The 11,663-nt window shown below is 40.3% G+C and overlaps 1 long non-coding RNA gene across 1 annotated transcript; it reads right to left on the bottom strand.

The window, feature by feature from the left end:
- Positions 1-1,640: 1,640 nt before the first annotated feature.
- LOC109876000 (uncharacterized) lies at positions 1,641-7,680 on the bottom strand. The gene is made up of 3 exons (XR_002252898.2): positions 7,405-7,680; positions 2,053-2,132; positions 1,641-1,918 (listed from the first exon to the last, which is right to left on the bottom strand). It is a non-coding gene; the product is annotated as an uncharacterized LOC109876000 (long non-coding RNA).
- Between the last annotated feature and the right edge of the window lie 3,983 nt (positions 7,681-11,663).

Raw genomic sequence — 11,663 nt, 5'->3', positions numbered from 1 at the left:
CGAGGCAGCTATCTGTGTGAACTGGATGAAAACTAGAATCTGTGTTTACTAGTTAAGACCATTTATGATATAGTAGAAGATAGTAAGGTGCACCTGTAATTTTTTAAAACCTGGACCCCATTTTAGAAGAATTGAAAGATGTACATGTATGAGTTACATTATCCTAGGAACTAATCATGAGATAGAAATGTGTAAATATTCCTGCAGGTTAAAATATTGTTGAAAAACAACTAATTGATTAGGTATGTTTGGGAATAACATTGTGTGACTGATATGAGAGTTGTGTGAATGTGGAAATTAGTCTTAATCTGACATTTGGATAGTAACATATAGAAATATGCTTACTCAGATTATTGAAATTTGGATAATAAGCGGGATGATATTTTAGAAAGCAGCGGAAGGTCTATAGTTCCTGGGAGGCTTGATTTTCCCGTGGTCTCTGGGAGGATAGAGAACCGTTGACGATCCCATGGTCATTGTCTGGGAAACAAAAGTTATTTTTAAAATTCTGCTGGGAGTATGTTTGGAGAGCTGCTTCTTAGCTATGGAGAGTCCTTGAAAATGCTAATTGAATGGTTTTCGTGAGTACCAAATAATTTCTTACGTTTTATATGGATTCTGTGAATATATGAAAATATGATGAATTGTTATTGTGTATAATGATTACTATAGATTTGATAAAGTAAAACTGGGAATATAATTAGATACAATTTAAACAACCCATATGTAGACAAACGTAGGTTTTAAGTTGGTATCTTTAATGGATAATTTGATAAAGACGAGGTTTAAGCATTATTAAACAGTCTACAAAGTCTGGGCAGTTGTCTCAGAAACTGATGGGAGTGTGTCCACTTTAGGGTAAATTACCCTAAAGATGAAACTATAAAACGCTTATTGGATTTTCTCCATCCGGGTACTACATTTGAAATAAAACTACCTTTAAGGCCTGTGGGGGTCTTCCCAGTATGAGAGGAATTGCTAGATTTATTGAATAAACCTTTTTTCCATCAAGTTAGAGTGAACCAAAGTGTCTGACAAACTGTTGATGTTGAAGGAGCATCCTGTCCACTAGATTACACCTCACAGTGGCAGAATCACCTGAAAGACCCACATCGCCATCTTCTGACTGGAGTTGGTATCGCAGTTGAGAAAATAGTTTCAGACAAAAAGCTAAGAAAGTTATTTGAAGAACCTTTTGCGGGAACCCCTATAAGTTATTTGAAGAACCCCTTATCATGGTTCCTCAAATAACCTTTTGGGGTTAATTTTTTAACTCCCTGTCCACCTTCCCTCCATTATAAAAACATATTATAATAATATTGACAATATTGACTTAAATAATTAATTGTTTATTTAGTGGCACCACAAATGTGAATTATTATTTACAATACAATTTACCAAACAAAACACATTACAAATTGCAACATTTCTGCAGACATGTCAGACCATATTAAATAATATTAAATATTAAATAATATTTTAAATAATATTTTAAATAATAAAATTAAAATAATAAAATAAAATCATGACATTTAAAATAATAATAATGATGTACAATAAAAACAACATATATTAAAAATGAATCATAGGTAAACTAACAACATTGTAGACTTGATGCTAAATAAAGATTTTTCAGCTTTAGTGTGTATATCGTATCCACTTAGTTATGTTAGGAAGTTTGCCATCTTTATGACCTGCCCTGGTAACTTCACCCAACTTCTCTTTTCCCCAGAACACAGTAACTTAACAACATAAGTGTTTTTCTGACATTTTTGGGAAATTTAAGGGAAAATAAAAGTCCCATGGGGATGTCCTCGAGGGCGTGGATGTTCTCCCCATCAAAGGCCAGCGGGATTTCACTCTCATGGTGAAATGGATTTCCGCCGATGTGCAGTAAAGGAGTGAAGAGCGGTGAAATCTGTGTCAACAAAAGTAAGAAAAGATTAATACACATACAATTAACAAAGAACATAACAAATGTTCAGCTGTAGTTTTATATAAGCATGCACACTTATGTTTATGAAGAAACAGATGATTGGTGCATAGGCATACCTTGTCACGGACATAAAGGCCACTTGGCTCCTCTTTGAAGAGGTTGGGCAAGAGCAGGATCGCTGCTGTGGTCTCCAGTCCTAGTAAAGCATTGATCTTACTACACTTGCTAATTTTATTACAAAATACATTAGAGAAAGGGAAGGAACAAGAGCAAATCCCTCTTCTGTATTGTCCTTCGGGGACTGTCAAAATAGCAGGAGGATGTCCTCACCCCTGCCTCTCTACCTCTGCTAGTCCTTGAAATCTTGTTTTGGGGAGAGCTGACGACAACGAGGCAGCAGATCAAAGACCCGTGGAGCCGGAGGTAAAGAGAATGGCTAGCATCGGGAAAATAGATGTGTTTGATGACACGCAAGAAAACTGGGCAAGTTACATTGAACGACTGGAACAGTACTTCACTGCAAACGACATTGCTGATAACAAAAGAGTACCAGCGTTGTTGAGTTTAATTGGCCCAAAAACATACAGTTTGCTAAGAGATCTGGCTGCCCCTCTGAAGCCCTCAAATAAAACATTCACAGAGATTGTGGAGATATTGCAAAATCACCTATCACCTAAACCACTCCTCATCGCTGAACGTTTTCGTTTCCACAAGAGAGATCAGAATGGGGGGGGGGGTGTTAGTACATATGTAGCACAGTTGAAGAAACTGTCTGAACATTGCCAGTTTGGAGAGAACCTAAATGACACATTAAGGGATAGATTTGTTTGTGGACTGAAACATGAACACATTCAAAAACGTTTGCTCACAGAATCAGAGCTCACGTTTGCAAAGGCTGTTGAAATTGCTGTGGCTTTGGAAATTGCGACTAAAGATGCATTTGAGTTGCAAAGTAAAAGAAGTACTGACCTGTCACAAATTTCCCTGCACAAGTTTTCACGCAGTCGACAGCGCCCCGTGTGGCCGACAAATGCAACAGGTGTGACAGAGATGGTCACAGAGCAGAGGACTGCCGTTTCAAAGACGAAATTTGTCACAAATGCAGTAGAAGGGGGCACATTCAAAGAGCATGCAAAGCAAAATTCAGTCGCAACAGGAAAACTGAGAAAATGAAAGGGTCTGTGAATGCACTAGCAGAGAACAGTGGCAGTGATTCAGATGAATGATTAATTGGTACAATGGAGTTAAACACAGTGACTTCTCCCAGCAGTAGCATAATATGGGTGACACCAGATATCGAAGGCAATCCCCTCAAAATGGAGCTGGACACAGGATCTGCAGTGTCTATAATTTCCACTACCGTCTACAATGAGCACTTTAAAGCTATCAAGCTGAAGAACACAAATGTGTTGCTGAAAACATACTCAGGAGAGAGATTGAGCCCAATGGGGGCGTTGCAGGTCAGGGTGCATTATGGGGGGCAAACACAGCAGTTACAGCTGTATGTGGTGCCTGGAACTGGCCCCCCATTATTTGGCAGGGAATGGCTTTCAAAAATAAAGCTGAATTGGTGTGACTTGAAAATGCTCCACACGTTCCAGTCCAAAGAGAAAGGCACAGACCAAACACTGGAACACTTGCGGAAGAAATACAACACAGTTTTCAGTGATCAGATGGGAACAGTAAAAGGCTTCACAGCAAAACTTGTACTAAGAGATGACGCAACCCCAAAATTCTGCAAAGCCAGATCTGTTCCATACTCCTTGAGACCAAAGGTGGAAGCGGAAATCGATCGCTTGCAGGATACAGGGATCCTGACGAAAGTGGACAGAAGCGAATGGGCCACACCCATAGTTCCTATTGTGAAGAAAGACGGGTCTGTTAGAATGTGTGGGGACTTCAAGGTAACTGTGGATTCAATGTTGCATGTGGACCAATACCCCCTACCACGTCTGGATGACATCTTTGCTGCACTAGCTGGTGGGAAACACTTCAGTAAAATCGATCTGAAACAGGCTTACCTGCAGCTACCGGTTGAAGAGAGTTCCAAACAGTACCTGACAATAAACACACAAAGATCTATACAGGTATAACCGCCTGGTTTTTGGCATTGCATCAGCCCCAGCCATTTGGCAATGAACTATTGACCAGATTTTGCAAGTAATCCCAGGAACCCAGTGTATCCTGGATGACATGATCATAACAGGACGCACTGACAAAGAGCACCTGGCTAACCTGGAAGAGGTCCTGAAAAGACTGAAAGAGTATGGTCTACAGGCAAACTTACAGAAGTGTGAGTTCTTCAAAGACAAGATTGTCTTCTGTGGACATGAGATTGACTGCAATGGATTGCACAAAACACAGGACAAAATCGAGGCAGTGGTACAGGCACCACGACCACAAAATATCACAGAAGTGAGATCTTTCACGGGACTGATCAATTACTACAGAAGATTCCTCCCAAACCTTTCAGCAGTACTCCAGCCTCTAAATCAGCTCCTGGAAAAGAATAGGACATGGCGGTGGACAGAGCAGTGTGAAAATGCATTTCTGGAGGCAAAACGGCTCATAACATCTGAACAGGTCCTGATGCATTACGACCCTGAAATGCCAGTGAAGTTGGCTTGTGATGCGTCCCCTTATGGATTAGGGGCAGTCCTTTCACACACACTGAAAGATGGGTCAGAGAGGCCAGTTGCATTTGCGTCACGAACATTGAATGATGCAGAGAAAAACTACTCACAAATCGACAAAGAAGCACTGGCACTAGTGTGGGGCGTCAAGAAATTCCACGCATACCTATATGGCAAGCGTTTCACACTGGTTACAGATCACCAGCCGTTGCTTTCCATTTTCAGTCCAAAGAAAGGCATTCCGGCAATGACAGCAGCCAGGTTACAGCGATATGCCCAGTTCCTTGCCAGTCATATGAATGACATTGAGTTTAAGCCGTCATCCCTCCACACAAATGCAGATGGATTATCCAGACTGCCGTGTACAAGAGAAAGACAAAGGAGGGTGGATGCAGTGGACATGTTCCATACCGCTCAGCTCGAGGCACTACCGGTCACAAGCACAGTTATTAAACATGAGACAAGGAAAGATGTGACCTTGTCAAAAGTGTACACCTACACCATGTCAGGATGGCCAGCTACTGGCAGAAAGGAGCTGACTCCGTATTTCCAGCGGAGAAACTAAATTACAACGTACCAAGGATTTTTGATGTGGGGAATGAGAGTCATGAGACCCCAGAAATGCCAACATCTAGTCTTGCAGCAACTACATGAAGGTCATGTTGGAATTATCAAAATGAAGCTGCTCGCAAGGAGCCACTTCTGGTGGCCAGGTCTGGACCAACAGATAGAAAATATGACAAAGAACTGTAGCGGATGTTTGGAAACCCTTCACATGCCTGCTCCTGTCCCAGTCCACCCATGGGAATGGTCCGCTGAGCCATGGCAGAGAATTCATGTGGACTACGCTGGTCCCTTTGAAAAGCACATGTTTCTGGTTATAGTTGATGCCCATTCCAAATGGCCAGAAGTGTTTTGCACTGACTCCTCCATCTCAGCTCAGACGCTAGAGTGTCTCAGAACAACGTTTGCACGCTTCGATTTGCCACTGCAGCTGGTAAGTGACAACGCACAAGCTTTTGTAAGTGACGAGTTTACAAGATTCATGTCAGTAAATGGAATCAAACACTCAACCTCAGCTCCGTACCACCCTGCCACCAATGGGCTGGCAGAACGCTTTGTGCAAACCCTAAAGCAAGGACTCCGTGCAGGAAAACGAGACGAAGGGACTTTGCAAACAAAACTGGCCAAGTTCCTGGCCTCCTACCGAAACACCCCACATGCCACGACAAATGAAACCCAGCCGCACTGATGTTCGGGAGGCCTCACCGCACACAGCTGGACATCATGAAGCCAAACAGGCGTAATGAAGTGCTGAACAAACAAGCCAAGATGCTCTCCGGTGGCCGGGAGCGCCATCTCCAAACAGGACAGGAAGTGATGGTGCGAGACTACAGAAGAGGAGGGAAATGGACAAGAGGGACCGTACACACACAAACGGGTCCCAGAACTTACCAGGTTCAAGTGAGCCCAGAGATAATGTGGCGGCATCACATTAACCAAATGCATTCCACGGAAAACAGCACAACAATCGAGAGAGAACAGGCACAGAGAGATCCTGAGAGTGACACACAGGGAACTGTAGAGGACGGTGGGGCAGTAAAGAGACCCCAGGCTGAAAGAAGGGAACGTGTTGATGAAGGTGCTGCTATTGCAGAAGCTATAATGGAACAAGCACACACTGAGGATGTTCAGGAGCCTCCAGACTATCCGAGGCGCTACCCAGAACGAAGGCACCATCCACCAGACAGACTAGACTTATAAACAAACAAACAAAAACGAACTGTTCGAAGTTCAAATTAAAAGATGCAAAATAACTACAAGTTCTGGGAAATGTTTCAGTTGTGGTTTTGTTAAAGTAACTCTGATTGTATAAGAGAAGGAATGTTATGTTCTGTTAATTACTGATGTCCCCTTTAAGGATGGACCCTTGGTCATGCGCAGTGTTGTTCTATGTTATTCTGGTACTAACTCGTTTGAGTAAATGTGAAGCTCCAGTTCAATTGCTTGTATTCAGAGTCTTTCTTATTACATAAATAAGTACTAAGTGTTAATACACTACACATTCCATGGACTTAATTCATTTTGGAGGAGATCAGAAAAGATCATTAAGATAATTAACACGGACATGTAAGGTTTCCAAAATGGGATAGTATTGTCCATGTAACGTTTCCAAAATGGGATAGTATTGTCCATGTAACGTTTCCAAAATGGGATAGTATTGTCCATGTAACGTTTCCAAAATGGGATAGTAGTGTACATGTAACGTTTCCAAAATGGGATAGTATTGTACATGTAATGTTATGCCCCCTTGTGAGTTGATAGTATTGCATGCTGTAGCAGGCTATATAAAGAGGAAGACCTCCATTGACGATTCAGTTCGTTGTAACATCTCGTAAGGACAGGTCACCGTCCTTAGTTAGTTAACGTTTGCTAGTTCATTATCACAAAACTGAGAACTGCTCTAGATTGGAAACTTACGTTAATGAGTGTAAAGCCATGTTGGCTTTATGGAAACGATATGCAATATATGGGAACAAATATAGTTGAGGGAAATAATCCAAACCTAGTTGTGCCTAGTTAGGACATAACGTTATCTAGCAAGATAACAGTACTGAACTGTAGCTCATACAACGCCAACGGTCAAACCCGGCTTTCTAATATTTACGGTAATTAACTATAGGAACGTCACGGAAGATATTCACTGAAAACCATCATTGTCTTCGTTATTCATTAGTATGTTATATTGTTATATTAATTATTTCGAGACATATTCAGAGCCAAACATCAACCCAACTTAACCTTTTTAACTGTTGTCGCATCCAAACTTGTCACCATCGTTTTCAGTTGTAATTGCGAAGTTCCCGGAAGAAGTCCAGCAACAACGGAGGTTCCTCGGTGAACCCATCTTCTAACAAGTTCTTTGAAGAACCTTTTTGGGGCAGTTTTTCATTGTCAAGAACCCTAAGGTTCTTACGGGATCTGAGAACAACTCCAGTTGAACCCTTCATTTTTAGAGTTGTAGTCGGCTCTATTTACTCTCAAATTCGAAACATGCTGATTAGCATCAACGAACAAGTCAGCTGCTGCTGCTCCAATACAGTATGAGGTGAGACGGTGAACTGGGCAGTCAGCTGCTGCTGCTCCAATACAGTATGAGGTGAGACGGTGAACTGGACAGTCTGCTGCTGCTGCTCCAATACAGTATGAGGTGAGACGGTGAACTGACGTTGAATCATAAAGATTAAGTTAATTAGTGAAACTGTTAAAAAAGAGTATATGGCATATTAAATATATTACTCTTGTTATCATATCATCCTGGAATATTGTACATTATTTTAGCATCAACATACATTATTGTTTCATTTAATTTTACATAAGGATATTTCATATTTTCAAGTTCAGAAGTCAGAACCCATCACCTGCTATGTAAAGGAGACAGAAGAATGCACAATGGTCAATTCTACCCGGGATTCTTGGGACATCCCTACCCTAAAATCCTAACCATAACAATTTTTAATGTCAACTTCAATGGGCTAGGGACATCCCAAGGATGTATCTCTACCTGAAAATACATGATCTAAGTGATTGATAGTTGGTATTCAGCAGTCATAAAGCCTAATTTACTTTAACGAACTACTAAAATAGTGATTTTGTCAGACAGCATAGACAGCAGCTATACACTTTGACTGACTGATCCATTCATCCTTCCATCCCTCCTCAGCCTTCCTCTCCTCTGAGGACCCAGTGAGGGTGGAGCTCAGTCAGAGAGGTGAGAGGTCACACGTGGATTAGATGGTAAATATTTATGTCCCCTTAGTGGTTCATCACATCAGCAAAAGTTAATATGTTCCATCATCTATGTTGATTTACATTAGTGCAAATTGACCACTGGTATTGGTGTAATTTCTCACCCTTTTTGGCTCCATGAAAGTTAATTCCCCTCATACATGCATTTGTTCTTTGATATTATGAAGGTAATTTGTGTCAAATGTACTTTTCCCCACTCATTCACCCCATCTCTTTACATTGCTATCGTCTCCCTAAAACTCACTAGCTTCTAGAATTCTCGTTCCCTTGGAATGAGCCCAAACAAAACTCAAATCAAATTGTATTAGTCACATGCGCTGAATACATGTGTAGACCTAACAGTGAAATGCTTACTTATGAGCCCTTAACCAACAGTGCAGTTAAAAAAAAATATGGATAAGAAGAAGAGAGAACTCATCTCCAACATGGAAAAAAAAAAAAAATTGTGATCCATGATCCATGGTAACACACTGGTTAAAAACACACTGGTTAAATGCACAACATAAATATTTTGACTGCCCACCCTTGAGACAATCAGCAACCAAGTTGTCCTTACCACATGCTCTAGTACATTTGGGTTGGCACATCTGAGAATGAATCCTGATATCCTAAAAGCAGGGCAACAATGTCAATATAATTGTACCCAAAAATGGTCAGTTGGTTACATAAATAATTATGATTACTAAATGTTACATGAAATGTAAATATTAAATATTTGGTTGCATAGTCTTATTTTCAATTACATTTTGCTAGGTGAGATATCCCCAATGTCAAAACACAGTTTTAACATGTACGAATCAATAACCAATATGCAGAAACAGTTTGGGATAAATTGAAAACCTAAACATAAAATGGGCTATATACACAAACATCTGCCACAATAATCATATTACTTGTATTGTTTAAACAAGCTCATTATAAACTGTACTAGCACCAGAAACACTGTTGTTTTGACAAGTGGCAATAAATCATTGATATCAATTAGGGGGGAAATCAGGTTGTAAGTGCTATTGAAACTAACACAACTAAAAAAACACATGGAAATGGGAGATATCTTTTACCTCACTGGTTAGAGGACAACCTGCAGAAGACAGTCAGCTACATTTTGGAGTGGTACATTTAAATGTAGGCGTCGCTAAACAAAGGAACACAACACTTATTTGTCATAACTCATCGCTAAAATAATTTGTGCGAGAGGAGGGAGATGAGGTTGCAGGTCCTGTTAAAACTAACAGCTCAAAAACCACATGGAATCTGGGAATGTGTACATCCCTGGTTAGAGGACAATTTGTAGAAAAAAAGCTTGCTACATTTTGAAGTGTTGCATATTGATTCAAGTGGGTCACCAACATGGTAAGTGTAACACAACTCTTTTTTGTTAGTCACTTTTTGTTAAATCACATAAATAGTAACTCTTTCAATTCAAGGCCTGTATTTTTCCTTGAGGCTAATATACCTATCAAATTGAAATCAATAGAACAGGGGGCAAACATTTAGAGTTCTACATTGTGACATTATTCAAATAGTCCTACTACAATGTTTAAACATTCTACATTGTGACATCGATAAAATACTCTTCCTACATTGTTAAAACATTCTACATTGTGACATTAATTCATTGATATCATGAAACAACTCCTTCATGTATGTATTTTCTGATGTTTGATCAGAGGTATTTTATCAGATTATCTCTGGTCACACTGATCACAGCTGAGATTTCTCTCCTGTATGTGTTATATGGTTTGTAGTCCGCTTGCTAGACGTAGTAAAACTCTTCCCACATTGAGCACAGCTATAAGACTTCTCTCCTGTGTGTGTTTTCTCTGGTGTGATATCAGGCTGTTTGACTGAGTAAAACACTTCCCACATTGAGCACAGCTATACGGTTTCTCTCCTGTGTGTGTTCTCCGGTGTTTAGTCAGACTGCTAGATGTAACATAACTCTTGCCACATTCAACACAGCTATACGATTTCTCTCCTGTGTGTTCTCTGGTGTGATTTCAGGCCGGTTGACCGAGTAAAACTCTTCCCACATTGAGCACAGTTATAAGATTTATCTCCTGTGTGTGTTCTCTGGTGTGATATTAGGCTGGCTGATTGAGTAAAACTCTTCCCACATTGAGTACAGCTAAAAGGTTTCTCTCCTGTGTAGATTCTCTGATGAATTTTAATGCCCGCTGATGAGGTGAATCTCTTCCCACAGTCAGAGCAGCGGTGAGTTCTCTTCCCTGTGGGTTTCTTCTGGTGTTTCTTGTGTTCAAATGTGGAGAGACTCTTCTCTGCCTTGTCAGCATCATGAGGTTGCTGAGGCTCCCCAGAGGATCCACGTCTCTCTCCTGCATGAACAACAAAGTCAGACAGATGGTTAAAGGCCCACAAAATGAGCAAGAATAGTCATATTTTGTCTTGTTTCCACATGAGTAGTAACATCGATGATTGAGTTATTCAAGTTGTTGAAACCCTAAGCAATGTGCCAGACAACGTTTGGTCTCCAATATAGGACAATTTCTGTGTATGCTAAAATTGCCGCACAAGGGCGACGCACATACAATTTAGTTGCAGAAACTCCTCCATGCTAATGAGGAAACCGCTAATTATGGATGTAGTATATCTGCTAATGAGGAAACCACTAGTTATGGATGTACCATATCTGGTAATGAGGAAACCACTAGTTATGGATGTACCATATCTGCCTGGAGCAAAAATGGTGAGCAAAGATTTTAGTTTTTCACAATGTATTCTGAATGTGAATGGGGAAAACTCAGGGGAGTAAACCTCCATTTCCAGGTTGCTTATGAGTGAATTTCACACTACTTTGGATTATAATTGTAAGGCTCGTTTGAATGTCCTGCTTAATATAATGTTTATATTATCATCGCAAATATCACTTTATACTTTAAAAAAAACACTTCAACATCAGCCTGACAATGAGGGTTTGTACACTGTGTTCGCCAATTTGGCACAAAACTTTCATGATTTGTTAATTACGTAATAATAATGAATTGATTTGATAAAACAAGTCTTCACTTTAATTATACCAAAGACACGACCAATAACATTTGATTTGACCCCGCAAGATGCGTCAGTTTTGTCAATTTATTAATTGTGTTTTGTTTGAAACACTCCTGTCAATGTTGAGTTAGGACGCACACCTAATTACGCATATAGAAGTAGGACTAGTCTACCTGGCCTGCACGCAAATGTAGGTCTATAAATGTGCCCATTTGGGGATGTCTGATAGTATTTCTGATTGTCTTAACGCACCACCACTAAATGAGTTCTGG

The sequence above is a fragment of the Oncorhynchus kisutch genome, linkage group LG20, assembly GCF_002021735.2.
Source record: "Oncorhynchus kisutch isolate 150728-3 linkage group LG20, Okis_V2, whole genome shotgun sequence".
Lineage (NCBI taxonomy): Eukaryota > Metazoa > Chordata > Actinopteri > Salmoniformes > Salmonidae > Oncorhynchus > Oncorhynchus kisutch.
This window is presented reverse-complemented; position numbering and strand designations above follow the sequence as displayed.